Here is a 19226-nt window from a genome sequence, read left to right on the forward strand (position 1 = left end):
ACTTCAGGAAAATAATTGCATATATAGAACAAATTAGAGAAGGGAGAGGCTGAGGGCAGCACAGCCAGGGGACTGTGGTCGTAGACTAAACATGAGAGACGAGACACGAATCAGGGAGGGGGCAGTGCAAACAGAAAAGGGGAGCTTGTGTGAGACGTGGAAATGATGGGAATTCCGCTACTAATGGGATAAAGCTGAAGTAGAGAAAGGTAAGAGAGGTTAAAGAGACAAAGACAACATGGGTGTTTTAGCTTGAGATAGGAACAGGGCTTTCTTTTTTTTTTTTTTTTTTTAACAGAATTAGGGACAAACAGAAAGGTTGCCAGGAGTGGAGATCAGGGAAATAGGGTTGGAGATGGTCATTCAAATATAGATTCACATTTGAACTCTAGCCTTCTACCAAGTCACCCCCAGACTGCAGGTGATTGCCTTTTGCAAGTACAAATACTTTGATTTGCATTGGAAACCATCAGCTGGACTTGCAAATAAAGTATAAAGCCATTTTATATATGAATGCAAATATCCTTTGAATCCACAGATAGAAATATTTGAAAAGCTCCAAATTAGACATGGCAAAAAATCCCTGCCTTTGGTTTTTTGTTTTTTTTTTTTAAGACAAGTGAGCTTTCTAAAGATCCCCAATCTGATCTCCACACCTACCTTGCAATATGATTCTAAACAAACTCTTTGCCTTGCCATACTTACATGAACAGGCTCGAGACCACCATTACCTAACCTGGCATTCTAACCCCACCCTCCCAGCAACTCAAATAGGAAAAATCAAAACCTGTCTTGCTCACTGGCAATCAGCTAACTGTGTGAAGTACTGGGCTCCCTCTCATTTAAATGCTTAGCTCCCCTGTGTATTCTCAAAGCTACGTACTTAGCTTGAACATTTTTCCACATCTCAAAGAGTTCTTCTAATGTACCAATGCCATGGCTTTTATGCAAAGCTAGGGTTTGAATCCAGATCTTCCAAGTTAAGCTACTGAGGTTTAAACTTTTTTAAGTATACATGAGGCTGATGTTTACTAAATACAAGGGATTTCTTTGCACATTAGAACTGGCCCTGGCTAGAGTGCAATATAAAAATTATATAAAAATAATAATCACAGCAACAACATACCAGGGGCTTAGCGGCACCATTTTCAGCACTTTAGATATATGCAAACTCACTTTATTCTTATATTAACACCAGGAAAGCCTTAAATCAACATCTCAGGAGCCAAGATTTGACCCAAGGAAGACTCGGAGCCTGGGCTACTGACCACTAAACCTAAATAGAGGAATTTTCTGTTCATAGTTGGCACTAGAATCCAATAGATGAGACGGCCAGACATTTTTGTAGTCATCACTGTATTCATTCTCTACTGGTGCTGTAACAAATTACCAGGAACTGAGCCACTTAAATGACACAACGTTGCATCTCTCTGATTCTTCTTCCCTACTCACACCTCCCTCTTACTCTGACCTCTTCTGCCTCCCTCTTCCACTTCTAAGAATACTTGCGATTACATTAGGCCCATCAGGAAAATCCAGGACAATCTCATTATTTGAAGGTCAGCTGATTAGCTGCCTTAATTCTCATCTGTCATGTAACCTAACATATTCACAGGTTCCAGGGATAAGGAGAGAGAAATCTCTGGGGTGGGGGTGGAGGCATTGTCCTGTCTACCACACCCACTAAGGCCATAAGTAAAGAATCTAAAAATCCAAGCAGATTTCAAACACTAGGAATTAGAAAGATAAAGAAGAGAAGGAGAGGTGAGTGGGTAGATGAAAAAAAAAATTTAACAGAATTTATCATGTGTTGGGGAGTGAAGGAAGAAGCTGAGCTCCACCCCCCAATTTCTCACTTTTACCTATTACCCCTACAACTACATCATTCACTCACTTAGAGAATACACTCAAACTCTAGCCTTCTAATACCACCTTCATAGCAGTTCAACTAGGAAAAATCAAAACCCATCTCACTCTCACCACACTTCCTCATCATCATGTTGCTGGCTTACATGCAGCACACTTAGCCCTTCCCAGCATGCTCTTTATGGCCATCCTAGCCACAGAGGACTGCAGTGGCTCTCAGCACCCTGAGGTGACCCTAGGACAGATGTGTGCACAGAACACGGTGGCAGCACTGGATGTGCTCCATACTTAGGGAGATGATGATGGCATCTGAAGGTACAGCAGTTGGGGTCACTCAGGCCAAGAGGGAGGGAGAGGGTAGGCTGGGAAGAGGAGATGACGGCTCTAAGACCCAGAGGTAGAAATGAGAATGAGCTGGTTTCTCTAAACACTAGTGTCCAGTAGGCCTGAGCAGGGAAGGGTGAGAAGTCAGGCCTCAGGGGCCAGCAGGGTCAGATCCCACAGAGCCTGGGGGGTGGGGGGAGCCAGGTAAGAAGTCAGGAATTGAACATTTAAGTCTTGGGGAACAACTGGGGGCTGTCAAGCAGGGGCCAGAATCAATGCACTGTTGACCAGCTGGGAATTTCTGTGGCAGGTTCCTCTACTGCAAGATAGAGATAAGAGTCCCCACACCACAGGGTGATGGGGAAGAAGAAATAAGGCACAAGTCACTTAGCATATGGAACACAGAGCCAGCACTTAGGACATTCCGAGCTAGAAGATACGTGGGTAACAAAATATTACCCATCTTGAAAATCTAAAGTATGATTATCTCAGCATCCCCAAGCCCACTGTCTGGAGAGTCCAGAGTCCTCTCTAAGGCTTCTGCAAAGTGCCACAGAAGATGGGTCCCAAGGCCTCTGCTGCCTCCAGAGTGCCTGCTTCCAGCACTGCTCTGTGTCTAACCAGCTGAGAAGTTCAAAGCAGCAGTGAGCTTCTAAAAGAGGGGAGGGGGCCCCTGGAGGAGGCATAGATCTGGACAGCTGAAGACTCCCAGGGGACCAGGGTGTCAGTTCTTACAGCACCCCCTAGGCCACCCACCAGTCAGGATTTCCACTAACTGTCCTTCTCATTCATCCTGGCCTCGCCTCCTCTTTCAAAGGGCTCCTCTCCCTCCCCTTCCCTCATCAATCCCTCTCTCTCTAAGAAGTGAAAATAATCAGTTATTCCTCTTGTCTTATGCAGATCATCTTTCTCCCTCCTGCTAATTTCTCAGTATAGGCTTATCAAGGTGTTTCATAAAGGCTGTAAAGAGGGATTTTAGTGCCAGCTATAAAAGTGGTTCAGGGGCTTCCCTGGCTGTCTAGTGGTTAAGATTCTGCACTTCCAATGCAGGGGGCATGGGTTCAAACCGTGGCTGGGGAACTAAGATCCCACATGCCACAAGGCGCAGCCAAAACAAAATAAATTAAACTTTACTCAATACTCTGTGATGGCCTATATGGGAAGAGAATCTAAAGAGGAGTGGATGTATGTAGGTGCATAACAGACTCACTTGCTGTACACCTGAAACTAACACAACATTGTAGATCAACTATACTCCAATAAAAATTTTTTAAAAGAGTGGTTCAGTGTTTTCACTATGTAGGCACAGAAGTCAAGGACCTGTATGGCTGGATGTGAGAAATGAGACTCGGACCTTGTTGGCAGAGACGTGAGGCATCACATTGATACTGGAGGAGTTAGCACCCTTCCACTGACAACTCTGGCCAGGCAAGGAGCCAGAGCCTCCTGAGAGAAGAGGGCCTGGAGTTTGTCCCCTATCCCGTGGAAATGCAAAGACATTATAGTGGACTCTACCTGGAGTTAGCCAAAGTGCAAAAGTTAGAGGGTACAGTTTCTACCGAATATCATCCTCACTTCTGACACCAACTGCAAGTTCAGAAGATTTCAAAACCATCTCCATGTTCCATAATTCACTAGAAGGATTAACGGAACTCACCGAGGGCCCTTATATGCACGGTTACAGTTTATTACAGGGAAAGAATATCAGTTAGAATCAGCCGAGGGAAGATGCACATGGACAGAGTCAGGGGAAAGAGAGAGGGGTCTCAAACACGAAGCTTCTGATGCCCCTTCCCTGTGGAGTCAGGATGTGTTACCCTCCTGACATCAACATGTGGCAATAAGCATGGAGCACTGCCAACCAGGAGAAGCCAGGAAAGCACACCCAGGCTTTGGTGTCCAGTGTTTTTAGTGGGGCTCTATTAGGCAGGCCTGATGGATTGATCAAGTGTCCACATGGTTGATCTCAGTCACCAGACTGATGGCTAAAACCACAGGACCCAGTGCTCTCACCCTAAACACAAGGGGGCCTTGCTGGTGTGGGCAACCACCACCCTGTGTCTACTTGGTGAGGCTGACCCCAGTCTAAGATCTGATGTGCTCAGCCCCTGCCCCTGATACAGATTACCTCTCAGAAACTGAGGGTAAAGGCCAGACCTCTCTTCGGGCAAGGCCAAGTTCTTTACCATGCCGACTCCATGAGACTAACAGAGACCTACTTTATAAGAACGCATAAGGTCCCTCCACCTCCTATCATCACTCAAGGAGGACATGGAGCGGACGGAATGTTGAGATCCAATGAGGACAGCACCTAAGTTATCAGAGGGCACACCTGGTTCTCATTCCTGACGCAGAGCTGAGCAGCTCTCAGCACAAGGACTGTAGCAGCATGTGTGTCAGGAAAGCTGTGCTGGCTCAGGAACCTGAGATACATCCTCTAGAGGCTGAGAGTGCAGGAGAGTTGTTTGATAGTGGCATGAGTGCAGAGGGCAGAGGAAAGAATGGGCAAGGAGAAAAAGGGGGCTAATATATAAATTGGGAAGTCATGGTATAAGAAATGCCAACAAGAAAAGGGCTAAAACACATAAATGCTAGAGGATGCACGATCGGGGAGGGTGAGTGTGGTCACGCCCCTTGGAGGAGACGGTACTTCTGCGAGTGAATGGAGGTCCTATTTATAATTGTGCCAGGACACCAAGTATAAATCAGATTATCCTCAACAACCCCACAAGAGTGTTCACCAAATTTTAGGAGGTAACTGGGCGTGACAAGAATCAGAGGCTGGTGACCAATATCTCACATTTGACATAGTTCATTCGGGTTCCCGAGCTGGTCCAGCATCCTGGGCCGTGTTTGGCCTGATCTCAGTGAGAGCTGCCACAGAGACTGGGTTGGAGAGCCCTGGTTCCAAGCATGGCCTATCCAATGGGTGAATGTCAGTGAGGGCTGGGGTCTCAGTAGGAGCTGTTCAGAACATGCAGAGCAGTATGGAGGGCATTGGTCCAGTGCAGTGAGCCCTGACCTGTGTGGGAGCCTGCCCAGAACCTGTGGGCCTATGCTGAGGGCTGGTTCTCAGCCATTTTCCTGTATATAATCTTTAAGAATCACACATTTAAGTTTACCTGTTTCAAATGAGGTCCTCCAGGCAATCAGGGTGGCTGATTGCACCCTGCAAATGTTTGACTGGCCTCAGGCCTCCTATAGTGCTTCGACTCGAGTTGAAGGGACTAATAGATGAGACAGCCAGATAAACATAGATAGAAAAATGCATATGGCACTGTATTCATAGCCTTGATGTAGAAGTCATGGGATTAAAGCAAGGGAAAGTTTTGAACCAGGCCTAGAGAATCTTGTAGTAAATGCAGGAAAACTGGGTAGATTTGGAAAATCAGAGAGTTGTGGAAAGAACCTTGGCTACGAGTTGGATTTGAGTCTTCTTTACGGCACTAGATTTTACGCAGACGCTAACCTGGGTTTTGGTCTTGGTTAGTTTGCCATGAGATATAGAAAAACAGCAGGAATAATAATAATAGCGAACATTATTGAGCACCTACTATTAACCTATTTAATCCTCCACACAGCCCTAAGAGGTAGATACTCTTCATCCCCATTTTACCAGAGGAAGCTGACAGGTTGAATAATCTGCCCAAGGTCACATAGCAATTTTGCGCCGGAAGACAAATCCAGCTCTTGAGTTTATCCTCTTAACTTTAGCATGTTTGTCATTAGTCTCCAATGGCAGCTGCTCTGGAGTCAAGTGTGGGCGATGAAAGCAACACTCTAATGGTACAGAGCCTTAAAAAAAATCAAGCTCATATAAGCCTCTAGTTCAGCCGAGAAAACAACTTTTTCCAACCCAAAGTGCACTGACAGTAGTGTCTTGGTTTCCATTCTGTCTCCTTTCTTCAAAGGGAAGGGAGAGAAAGGGATAGATACCACAACACCTGTACGGTGCAGGTCAAGTGGGTCGCCCATAGGCCCCACTTTTTCCTGGGGCCTTCCTCATGTACTCTCTCCTTACTTCTCTTTCCAACACTGTTCTTTGGTCTTGCAGGTAAAACATCTCCTGGAAAGCTCAAAGCATTGCCTCTTCAGGCAGCACCCCCTCCAGGACCATAGCCCTAAACTAAGCTCTGGGTGGAATTTCATCTGCTCAGACCATGATGGAGAATGCACAGAAAATCATGAAAAACAAAACAGGGGTTATTGGTGCCTCTCTGGGAAAGTGAAGAACCAGAGAAAGCTTCAAGGATAGGGTGATCCCTACGCTGGACATCTGTGGAAGAGCAGGAACAAGCGTGGCAGGAGTGGAGGAGGGCACGCCAGGCAGAAGGCAAATCACGGACGAAAGCCCAGGAGCGAAAATCACGCTGCTGAGGGTCCTTAACGTGCACTTCAGGGTGGTGCTAACAGGAGGTGCAGCTGATGAGGAGGGGAAGAGCCCAGACACAAGGCTTCTCTGCCTTTATTCCATGGGATGTGGAGTTATTGAGGGAGGTTATGGGGAACTGGCAACATCCGACTTGTGTTTACAGAGGTCATCTGGCTGATACAATGGATCTGAGGGCTCCCAGGCCAGGAGATAGTTGACAGACTGTGCTTAAGAGCTCACGGGTTCTAAACATCCTAAATATTTAGGAAACAAAACAAGGAGAATTTGCAACGTGGAAGATGCAAGTGGCCCCTAGATTTCCCTCCTGGGTGAGAAAGACCGTCAGATGCTCACGCAGATATCCAGCCTCCTGCAACATCCTGGTCCATGACTCCCAAGTCCCCAGAGGCTCACGTGTACACAGGAAGGTCTAACCCTGTGGTATCTGGATCTGGATCTAGATCTAGACCTCTAGCTCATATATCTCTACTTTTTATTGTTTTACAGGGAAGGTGTATTACTTTATAATTTAAAAAACATACAAATACCTGGAAAATATACTCATCAAAACTGTCTGAGGAGAACCCCAGCCTTCCACAGTTAGAGCCATAACCATCTGTGGATTACAGAAAGTCATTACAAAAGCAAGGAGATGCGCGGCAGATAACAGGACACTTTAAAATAAGTAGAGTCGACATATTAAACTACATTTTGAGGGAACTGTTCTTACAATTCAGGGTGTCTTGAATAGAAAAGCCGGTTAGGGGAAGTTTGAATTATCCAACACATGTTTTGGCCCCATTAGAAAAGTAGGCAAATCTTTAGCAGTAGGACCCAAGCATCCGTCTTATGGCCGCTGGGAGATAAATGACTTACAATAAAACAAGCTGTATTTGGTAATTAAGATGATGTGCATTGATTCCTACCACTTATCTCTTTTGAAACATCCCTGTAAGAAAGATCAGACAATCACGCTGCTGAGCTGTCAAAAGGGTGTGTGTGGGCTGGGAGGGAGGATGGCAGGAAGCAAGGTGAGAGGTGTTTTTTTTAAGCGCTGCTAAAATTAATGGTGCTATTTTCACAGTTGTAAAGTAGGCAGCGTGATTATAGTGCGAGCAAGGCTGCTTCCTCTCTCCAGAGACCAGGGCTTTGATAGCAACTGGACAAAGGCGAAGGTATAAATAATCACAGTTTACTCTTGTGGAAGAAGTCAACAGCCTTCTCCAGAAGGACTGTGGCCTGATGAATCAAGGCAGGCGTGCTGTGTTTGTGAGAAACTTCAGGTCCTGATGGAGCTTTTCCACGCGGAGAAGCCTCACCACCATCCCTGTCCACTGCTGGGCCTCTGGGTGACAAGGCTCGAGCTGGGTCCGGCACACAGCCCAAGGATGATGCTGAATCAGTGAGGCGCCTGGTGATGCTAGAGGTGAGGGGCTGGTTTTTTGGTCCTCTCTTTAATCCCTAACATCTATTTGGTTGCAATGTTCAACTCACTAGAAGAAGAATTTGCAGTTCTGTTCAAATCAGGGTCCTAGAGGATATTTAAAATAAAAAAGCCAAAGTTCCCATCATGGAAATATTACTTTTTACTACAAGCACAGGTCCCAAATTTGGGGAGGAGGGGTTAGATCTGATTCCAGAGTGTTATATCTACTTATATTTTGGAGTCCCAAAATGTAAGAACATTTACACTTGCATCTAAAATCTGGACACAGAATGGATAACGATGTGGTACATATATATAATGGAATATTACTCGGTCATAAAAAAGAAATGAAACTGGGTCATTTGTAGAGATGTGGATGGACCTAGAGTCTGTCATACAGAGTGAAGTAAGTCAGAAAGAGAAAAACAAATATCGTATATTAACGCATGTAAGTGAAATCTAGAAAAATGGTGCAGATGAACCTATTTGCAGGGCAGGAAGTGCAGACATAGAGAACGGACGTGTGGACACAGTGTGGGGGGTAAGGGGAGGGTGGGATGAATTGGGAGATTAGGTTTGACATAAATACACTACCATGTGTAAAAAAGATAGCTAGTGGGAACCTGCTGTATAGCACAGGGAGCTCAGCTCCGTGCTGTGATGACCTAGATGGGTGGGATGGGGGGCGGGAGGGAGGTCCTAGAGGGAGGGGTTATATGTATACATATAGCTGATTCACTTCACTGTACAGCAGAACCTAACACAACATTGTAAAGCAATTATACTCCAAAAAAAAAAAATCTGGACACAAAAACAACATCCAGAAAACAAGCATATTTAAAAATCTAAGTTGGAGATAAGATGGAATTTATTCAAGGACAGTAGCAGCGACCAAAAAAAAAAAAAGCAGGGTTCCAGTACCTCATACCGGAAGTGATCAAAAATAACACGCAAATCCAATGACCTGAGTGCTGACAAAATGCCACAGCTATTCTGCCTTATTCATTCTTTAATTACTCATCTGCTCCGGAGGAGATGGTCTTAACAGAAAAAGAATGCCATGGAGAATCAAAGGCAACATAATGACAGGGTCTAAGAGTAGACATCTCCAGTGGAGAAGGAAGAGTCAGTTTCCTAACTGGATTAAAATAAACTAAACTTAGAATCAAATGGAAATCCAGAGGAGTATTTATTTTCCCCACCTTGTTAAGGCCCTCCTGTAAGCAGGTGTCGCTCTCATTCATTTCACTGATCTCTGACTAATCAATTCTTTATTTCAGCAGCCTATGAAGAGCAAATCCATCTTTTTCATCTTCCTTCTTAAACCAAAGCACCTCTCTGAATTGCGTTTTCCATGTGGGTTGGCAACTGGGGTGGGGAGAGGGGCCAGGTGGAGTTCGCTGGGAGAAATGGGGTGGGGGGGTATGGAGTTTCAGAGACCGCAAAGCCTGCTCTCTCCACAATACCTCCTTGCCGTGTAGCATCTCCACCCTTACGGTTATTACCCTGTGTGGCTAATCAGATTAAAAGTCTTCAAGACAACGCTTTGATCCCCTGTCAAACAAAGGTATGCATGAAAACGTGGGAAGACTCTAGTGTTGCACCTGGGTTAGTAAGAGAAGCGAATACAACTGTACGATGCGTCCAGGTACCTCAGAGACCTCCCTCTACCTGTCAGAGACCTGAAAGATTTCTTGTGGCCCTGGCAATCAGATTTAATGAAGGCTCGGGGCAATTAGTAAGCAAAACAGAGCCGAGGGTCTCTGGCCATAGACTGCATCCAAGGAAACAAAAGTAGGGCAATGGCAAAGTTCTCTGAGTGATGTATTGATAAATGACTACCACAGGGCCGTCCAGCTGTAGAAGACCTGATAGCACTGATGACATCACAAAATACAGTCTGAGCTGTCCTTGGGTGTAGCACTGCAGGTACAGAGAACAGGGTCTACCACGTGAACACAGAAGGCACTGAGCCCAAATCCTCATATACATTAAAAATATAATGGGAGAGATTTTTATCTGTCATGAATATTTAATTCTCCTGAAAGCTCACCATCTGCATATCACAAGGCCCCAGTGCATGTGTGTGATTTTCTGTTGTCTTTCAAAAGAAAGCAGACCATTTCCTGTGCTGTCCCGAAAGTCGCTTCAATGTGCATTGATCCCTTTGAGCTAATGAGTGTGTGTATTTTAAAACCAAGTTGGCTCTGCCGCTCTCATCTATTTGTGGGGAGGAACCAGAACCATGGGGGGAAAACCAAGTTGGTTTCCATTGTTTTCCTGGTGGCCTATATCCCTAGTCACTGATGTTTCGGATGCTGTTTAATTTTTGCTGATGTCTTTTTATCTTAGGCTTCATGTGAATTTAAAAAGAGTTCCATTGATATGCAACCTACTGTGTATTCTGATACCCTGCCCCCCTTGTTGCACTGCAGAAGCCTGCAGCTGCCTGAAGCTTAATTATGCATGCATGCACAGCCCAGATGCTCGGCCAACAGCGCCTCAACGACCGCAGTTTCTCACTTGTTTTTGCTTGAATTATAATTGGGCAGATCTCTATTTCTCAGCCCATTTTGTAGCTTCGGCATGCTCCCCTTTGCCTCCGTCGCTACCTCTGCTTGACTTGGCTCCTTCCAGAAGGAGCCCTTTGCCAATCTGCTGTGCCTCTGAAATCCGAGAAGGGTCATTCATGGTTTTGACAAATCCTTTTACCTACATGGCAATTTTAAAAGGTACAAAAATGACCCTAGCCCCAATCCGTTTTCCTCCAGATGGTTGGTAGCTTAGGGGAAAAAAAAAGTTAACTAGAAGCTGGCATCTGGGTGGAAACAAAGGAGGCTTAGAGCCAGGCACCTACAATGGAAAGTAATATCAGTATAAAGCTTCACACCTGCTGAAAGAAGGTAATGGAGACCAGCAAAAGCAGATTTGTTAAACGTGCACATCCTCCATTCAGAGCCTTTTGTGAACAGTTTTCCAGCCTGCCTAAGGGATCTCGGTCTTCAAAAAGAACAAAGCTTCATCTCAGAGTGTGAAACTGGGTATTGCATTGCACGATATATAACCGTATTAGTGTTACCCTGGCTTCATCCGGAGATGGGCAGGTAGAGTAACTCATGGAGGATGGCAGCTGCCGGTTATACCTATTTCTGAAGAACAGTCAGAGACCCTGGTACTGGTTTCTTAAGTGAAACATCAAATTAAGCGCCCAGATTTATCTCGTTGAAAGTCATGGGATATTTTTGCTCCTAAAGCTTAAGAGAAAAATGTTATGGAAATGTATTGAAGCCTCAAAAGTAAGCAAGAATCTATGATAGGATAATTAACCATGATGATTTTAAGATATTAAAGTCATTGGGTGAGCATTTGTCATTCAATCAGATGATTCCTATGTGAAGAGCAACTCTTAACATTTTCATCTGAGACACCTTGCTAGCATGTGCCATCACAATTACTTGAGGCAGATACTACTACTATTCCCATTTTACAGATAAGCACACTGAGAGGTAAGGAGACTTTCCCAAGACCAGTGGCTTCCATGTGGCAGAGTTGGGATTCGAATTGTTTCAGTCCAAACCCGTGCATCTAACAGCTACTATATTGGGCCTACGTAAGAACATATATCAAGTGTATATTAAGTGCCAAACATTGTTATAAGCTCTTTACAGCTACCCAGTGAGGTAGGTGTATTTATTTACCCCATTTTCTAGAAGAGGTCTCCACAATTAACCACGCTGCCCAGTAGTTTTCAAACTTCAACAGGCTTCAGAATCACCTGGAGGGCTTGTTAAAACAGGTTGCTGAGCCCTATCGCCAGTGTTTCTGACTCAGTAAGTTTGGGTTGGGGTCTGAGAATTTGCCTTTTCACATGTGATCCTGATGCTGCTGGTCTGGGGACCACACTTTGAGAACTACTGCTTCTACAATATTACTTATAAATAGTAGATAGAATTTATTATCCCAGATCCTTCACATCCATGTTACACATTTCTAATCCTCAGAAGACAGATATTATCCCTGTTTTATACCTGAGGAAAATTAGGTTGTGAAAAATTGGGTAAGTTGCACAGCATCACACTGATAGCAGCAGTCAGGACCCAAATCGACAGCTGACCCTCAATGCCCAAGCTTTTCTCAATAGCCCACCCAGCCCTCCAGCCAAATGGTCTACCAAACTGACTAGGTGTTGAGTAGCCCTATAGTATAAGGGCTGTAGTATAAAGGATGAGCCTTATACAAACATCATTGTCTTATTAATACAAATAAATAATTATGATTCCCTGGGATGTGCAGAATAGTACCACTGTCTTGATACATTGTTTAGAAAATCAAATTGTTTTGTGCGTGTCAGCAACGTGTAAAATGACTAGATACATCATACAGGTAAAAAGAGGATTTTCATGACCAGAGATGCTTTCATCATTAAGAAAAAAGTTTAAGTCAAGTCATTAAAAACATCTTTTCATCTAGTAATGGACAGTGACATGGAGAAGAGGAGGGATGAATGGGGGACTCCCAGGGAATGGATATTTATGGGTATATAGATTTGTAAGTTTAATTTTCTAAATTGAATAGCTCTAATATTAAGAAGAGATTAAAAGATCACAAGCTTTTTCACCTCTCAATACCAAGTTAGCAACAATATCTAAATTATTAGTATTACTCCACTCAAAGATGAGTCTGTGCCCTAAAGCCCAAAGAGCACCAGAAAATGGATTTGCACAGTTCATTCGCTTGTGTTCTATACTGAAGAGGAAAAAACCTCAAACTGTCGGAGAGAGATTTTTATCTACCACATCAGCTAACCTCCTTTCTCTTCTCCCAATTGGAAATTAAATTTGTAAGCATCACTTTTTATTTGCCTAAGTGTGTCAATGTAACATGAATGCTAACCTATGATCCACTAATATTTGAAACAATTATATTAAATTCCATTTTTGAAGTCACAATTTTATGCAGCTTTACAGAAAAGAATAACCAAATGAACGTTAAAGTCTTTGTTGTAATGGAGAGAGTTTGGTTTGGTTTTGGCTTCAAACAAATCTGCATCGGAATATCCACTTTGTCTCTTCTTCCTAGTTTTTCCTTGGGTGTATGTGATTTAACCTCTCTGAAGGTCAGTATCTCTCTGTGTAAGCTGGTGATGCTAATACCTACTGCATAAACTTGTCATGAGAACATTTGTGAAGATCTTGGGAGATAACGTTTGTTTGGTTTTCCCCAGATTTTCCTAAAGGAAATTGAAGAATGTCCAAAACATATGAGGAATGTTCTTTGACTATTTTGGTAGAGTTCATTTTTCTGATGTCTTTCTCACTTTTTTGTCTGGGAAGCAGTGGAAATAGAATACCAGATCAAAGGATAGACATGGAAGGGAGGGATGAATTTTCAAAGCCAAGCATAGAACATTTTAGAGTAGCAGAGCTTCTGGATAAGTTACGGCATTAAGGATGATGTCCCGTTTTGTAATTGCATGGACCACTGCTCCACATCTACCTTTCCATTCTTCTCCAAGGAGGGTTTTTCCAAGCGAGTCTCATGCTTGGCTCATATCAGGTGCTATTCTTTTTCAGGGCACATGGTATTCCAGATCAATGGGAAGGAGTTCACTCAGGGTTAACCAGGTCAGAAACCAACCCAACTAAGAGATCCTGCTCAAAAAGATCCAGTTATCATCTATTCATTCTAATATACTTTGACTCCCGTTTATCCAAGGCTGCCAACAACTATCTATTAATAGAGATTTGGATCAGAACCTACACAAAATATAAAGTGCTGGGCTCCCCAGTGGTAGGATGCCTAACACCACTGTGATGAGATAAGCCAAGAGTAAAGAATATCTGTGGTCTTAATTTTGGTACTAACGTGCAAACAGTTGCTCTTTTCTGAGAAGTCAATGCAAATTAAAGTATTATAAACTAGTCATTCATTCATTCAACAAATATTTCTTGGGTACTTACTAGGCGCTCATACTGTGCTAGAAGCTGGAGATACAGCAATGAACAAAACACCAAGATACATACCTTCATGAAACTTATGTTCTGTGACATCTGGGTGAGTTGTGAAGAACAAAAGAAAAACATTTTTAATTCCCAAGAAGAAATATCAAACATTTCATCCATAATTTAGCTAACTGGCTTACTTTTCTAAATGTCAGGCCTTGGAGGCAGTTCAAGATGGCAGAATAAGAAGATCCGGAACTCACTGCCTCCCTCTGAGGCAATGAATCTACAGCTACCTACGGATCAATTACCTCTGAAAAAGACCTGCAAACTAGCTGAATAGCTCCTCCACAACAAAGGGTAACTGCACCGAAAATTACACTATAGGGGTTCAACAGCAGACTATATGAAGCAAAGAAAGAATCAGTGATGGGGAGGATGAGGTAATGGAACTCACCCAAAAAGAGCAGGAAAAAGAAAAAAAGAATTTTAAAAAGTGAAAATAGCTTAAGGGGCCTATGGGACAATATCAAGTAGACTAACATTCCCATTATAGGCGTCCCAGAGAAGAGAGAGAGAATGGGGCAGAAAATTTATTCCCCGAACCTGGGGAAGGAAACAGACATCCAGATCAAGGAGGCCCAGAGAGATCCAAACTATGAATCCAAAGAGACCCATACCAAGTCACATTATGTTTAACTTTTGACATTTTAACTATAAAGATAGAATTTTAAAAGCAGTAGGAGAAAAACAACTTGCTCCATACGAGGGAACTCTCAGAATACTATTAGCATATTTCTCAGCAGAAACTTTGCAAGCCAGAAAGGCATAGCATGATATATTTGAACTGCTAAAGGGAAAAAACTTCCAACCAAGACTACTCTACCCTTCAAGGTTACCATTAAAAATTGAAGGAGGGCTTCCCTGGTGGCACAGTGGTTGGGAGTCCGCCTGCCGATGCGGGGGACACGGGTTCATGCCCCGGTCCAGGAGGATTCCTCGTGCCGTGGAGCGGCTGGGCCCGTGAGCTGTGGCTGCTGGGCCTGCGCGTCCGGAGCCTATGCTGTGCAACGGGAGAGGCCACAGTAGTGACAGGTCCACGTACCACAAAAAAAAAAAAAAAAAATTGAAGGAGATAAAGAACTCTCCAGACAAATGAAAGCTAAAGGAGCTCATCACCACTAAACTGGCCTTACAAGAAATGCTACAAGAATTTTTTTAAGTTGAAAAGGGCACTAATTAGTAACAAGAAAACATATTAAGATAAAACTCTCATTGGCAAAGGTAAATATACAGTAAAGATAGTAGATTAATCACTCATAAGGCTAGTATGAAGGTTAAAAGACAAAAACAATAAAAATCTAGAACTACAATAGCTAGTTAAGGGATACACAAAATAAAAAGATGTAAAATGTGACATCAAAAACATAAAAATGTGGGAGGAAGTGTAAAAATGTAGAGTTTTAGAGTGTATTCACACTTAACTTGCTATCAACTTAAAATAGACTGTTATAAATACAGGCTATTATATGTGAACCTCATGGTAACTACAAAGGAAGAACCTATTGTAGATACACAAAATACAATGAAAAAGGAATATAAGTATAACATTACAGAAAGTCATCACAACATAAGAGAAGGAAGCAAGATAAAATTAAAGGGACACAGAAGAACTATAAAACAGCCAGAAAACAATGAACAAAATGGCAATAAGTATTATACATAACTATCAATAATTACCTTAAATTTAAATGAACTTAATGCTTCAATAAAAAGAGAGAGTGGCTGAAATAGAAAACAAGACCCATCTACATGTTGCCTAAGAGACTCACTTCCAATGTAAGGACACACAGGCTGAAAGTGAAGGGAGAGAAAAAGATGTTTTATGCAAATGGAAGCCAAAAGAATGCTGGGGTGGCTATACTTTTATCAAACAAAACAGACTTTAAAACAAAGTCTGTAAGAAAAGAAATAGATGGGCACTGCATAATGATAAAGGAGTCAATCCAGAAAAAAGATGTAACATTTGTAATATCTATGCACCCAACATGGGAGCACCTCAGGATATAAAGCAAATATTAACAGACTTACAAAGAGAAAATGACAGTAATACAAAATAGTGGGGGACTTAATACCCATTTCCATCAATAGATATATCATTCAGATAGAAAATCAATAAGGAAACATTGGTCTACAACCATACATTAGACCAGATAAACTTAATAGATATCTACATGACATTCCATCCAAAAACAGCAGAATGCACATTCTCTCAAAGTGCACATAGAACTTTCTCCAGGGTAGATCACATGCGAGGCCATGAAACAAGTCTCAATAAATTTAAGAAAACTGAAATTATGTCAAGCATCTTTTCTGACCACAATGGTATGAAACTAGCAGTTAGGAGGAAAAACTTAGAAAAATTACAAATATTTGGAGATTAAACAACATGCTACTTAACAGCCAATGGTCAATGAAGAAATCAAAGCAGAAATTTTAAAAATACCTTGAGACAAATGAAAGAGGAAATACAACATACCAAAATGTATGGGATGCAGCAAAAGCAGTTCTAAGACAGACATTTAGAGCATTACAGGCCTTCCTTAAGAAACAAGAAAAATCTGAAATAAACAATCTAGCTTTACACCTAAAGGAACTAGAAAAACAAGAACAAACAAAGCATAAAGTTAGTAGAAGGAAGGAAATAAGATCAGGGTGGAAATAGGGACTAAAAAGAAATAGAAAAGATCAGTGCAACTAAGAGATCTTTCTTTGAAAAGATAAATAAAATTAACATATCTTTATCTAGACTTTCTGAGAAAAAAAGAGAGAAGACAAATAAGATCAGAAATTAAAGAGAAGTTACACATGATATCAACGAAATACAAAGGATTATAAGAGACTACTATTAACACTTATATGCCAACAAATTGGACGACAGAGAAGAAATGGATAAATTCCTAGAAACATACAATCTTCTGAGTCAGGAAGAAATAGAAAACCTGAATAGATCAATTACTAGTAAACAGATTGAATCAGTAATCAAACCCAAAATCAAATCCCAAAAAACAAAGTCCAGGACCAGATGATGGCTTCACTGGTGCATTCTACAAAACATTCAAAGATTTAATACCTATACTTCTCAAACTCTTTGAAAAAACTGAAGAGGAGGAAATGCTCCCAAACTCATTTTGTGATGTTAATATTACCCTGATACCAAAACCAGACAAGGACCCCAAACCTCCCCCCAAAAAAATTGCAGACCAATATCCCAATGAACATAGTTGCAAAAATCCTCAACAAATATGAGCAAACAGAATTCAACAAGACATTGAAAGGATCATACACCACAATCAAGTGGAATTTATTCCAGGAATGCAAGGATGGTTCAACATTCAAAACATCAACATGATACCTTGAATTAGCAAGATGGAGAATTAAAAAAGCCATATGATCATTCCAATAGATACAGAAAAGCATCTGACAAAATCCAACACCTATTCATGGTAAAAATGGCATTTTTTACAGAAGTAGAACAAATATTTCTAAAATTTGTACAGAGCCACAAAAGACCTTGTATAGCCAAAACAATCTTGAGAAAGAGGAACAAAGCCGGAGGTATCATGCGCCCTGATTTTACACTATACTACAAACTAGAGTAATCAAGACAGTATGGTATTGGCATAACAACAGACACATAGATCAATGGAACAGAGTAGAGGGCCCAGATATAAACCCATGCATATACAGTCAATCTACAGCAAAGGAGGCAAGAGTATACAATGGGGAAAGAAGAGTCTCTTCAATAAATGGTGTCAGGAAAACTGAACAGTCACATGCAAAAGAATGAAACTGGATCACTGTCTTACACCATACACAAAAATTTACTCAAATGGATTAAAGGCTTGAATATAAGACCAGAAACCATAAAACTCCTAGAAGAAAACATAACTGGAAAACTCCTTGACATGAATCTAGCAATATATTTTTCGGATCTGACTCCAAAGGCAATGGCAGCAAAAGGAAAAACAAATGTGACTACATCAAACTACAAACCTCTCCACAGCAAAGGAAACTATCAACAAGATGAAAAGGCAGTCTACTGAATGGGAGATGATGTTTGTAAATCATACATCCAATAAAGGTTTAATATCCAAAATATATGGTTGACATTTGAACAACATGGGTTTGAACTTCACGGGTCCAGTTATACATGGAGTTTTTTCAATCAATACATAGTACAGGACTACACAATCTGCAGTTGGTTGAATCTACAGATGAGGAACCGTGGATATGCAGGGCCAACTCTAAAGTTATATGCCAATTTACAACTGCATGAAGGATTGGTACCCCAGCCTGAGTTTTTAAGGGTCAACTGTATAAAGAATTCATACAATTCATTCACAAAAAACAAACAATTCAATGAAAAAATGGGCAGAGGATCTGAATAAACATTTTCCAAAGAAGACATTCAAATCGTCAATGGGCACATGAAAAGATGTTCAACATCATTAATTTTCAGGGAAATGCAAATCAAAACCACAACAAAATACTACCTCACACCTGTAAGAATGGCTATTACCAAAAGGACAAGAAATAACAAGTGTTGGCAAAAATGTAGAGAAAAAGGAACCCTCGTGCATTGTTTGTAGGAATGTAAATTACTGCAGCCACTGTGGAAGACAGTATGGAGGTTCCTGAAAAGATTAAAAATAGAACTACCATATGATTCAGCAATTCTACTTCTGATTTAACTGAAGAAAATTAAAAAACTTCTTCAAAAAAACATATATGCACCCCTGTGTTCATTGTAGCATTATTTACAATAACCAAGATATGAAAAACAACCTAAGTGTCCATCAGTGGATGAATGGAGATATATATATACATATATATATATATATATACACAACAGAATAGTAATCAGCCATAAAAAAAGTGAAATCCTGCCATTTCCGACAACATGGATGGACTTTGAAAGTACTATGCTAAGTGAAATAAGTAAGACAGGGAAAGACAAATTCCATATGATTTCACTTATATGTGGAATCTAAAAAACAAAACAAACAAACAAAACAAAATAAAACTCATAGGTCCAGAGAACAGATTGGTGGTTACCAGAGGGGAGGCGGGTCAGTGGGTAAAATGGGTGAAGAGGATCAAGCGGTACAAACTTCCAGTCATAAATAAGTTATGGTGACATAAGTATAGCACAGTGACTATATTCAATGATATCGTATTGTAAATTTGAAAGTTGCTAAGAAAACATTTTGTAACTCTATATGGTGACAGATGG

The sequence above is a fragment of the Pseudorca crassidens genome, chromosome 3 (genome assembly GCF_039906515.1).
Source record: "Pseudorca crassidens isolate mPseCra1 chromosome 3, mPseCra1.hap1, whole genome shotgun sequence".
In the NCBI taxonomy this organism is placed as follows: domain Eukaryota; kingdom Metazoa; phylum Chordata; class Mammalia; order Artiodactyla; family Delphinidae; genus Pseudorca; species Pseudorca crassidens.